Below are 596 nucleotides of genomic sequence, written 5' to 3'. Positions count from 1 at the left end.
GCCAACCTCACCACTGTTGCCACACTTGAATCCATTGATGCTTCCATTTGGCCAATCCATCTCATTGGGGGTCGACCTCATTTTCTCTGACCCTCCACCTTACCAATCATGATATCCTTCTCCAGTGACTGCTCCCTCCTGACAATATGTCCAAAGTATGAGAGATGAAGTTTGTTCATCTTGGTCTCCAAGGAGCACTCTGGCTGTACTTCTCCCAAAATGGATTTGTTGGTTCTTTTGGCAGCCCATGGCACTTTCAGTATTCTCCTCTAACACCATAACTCAAAAGCATCAACTCTTCTACTATCTTTTCTTATTCACTGTCCAGCTTGCACATGCATACGAGGTTATTGAAAATACCATGGCATGGGTCAGGCGCACCTTACTAGGTGACATCTTTGCTCTTCAACACTTTAAAAATGTCTTGTGCAGCAGATTTGCCTAATGCAATACGTCATTTGATCTCTTGACTGCTGCTTCCATGAGTATTGATAGCTGATCCAAGAAGAATGAAGTCCTTGACAACTTCAATCTTTTCTCCATTGATCAGAATGTTGTTTATTGGTCCAGTGTTGAGGATTTTTGTTTTCTTTACA

This window comes from Chrysochloris asiatica, unplaced genomic scaffold (genome assembly GCF_000296735.1).
Source record: "Chrysochloris asiatica unplaced genomic scaffold, ChrAsi1.0 scaffold00123, whole genome shotgun sequence".
Classification (NCBI taxonomy): Eukaryota; Metazoa; Chordata; class Mammalia; order Afrosoricida; family Chrysochloridae; genus Chrysochloris; species Chrysochloris asiatica.
This window is presented reverse-complemented; position numbering follows the sequence as displayed.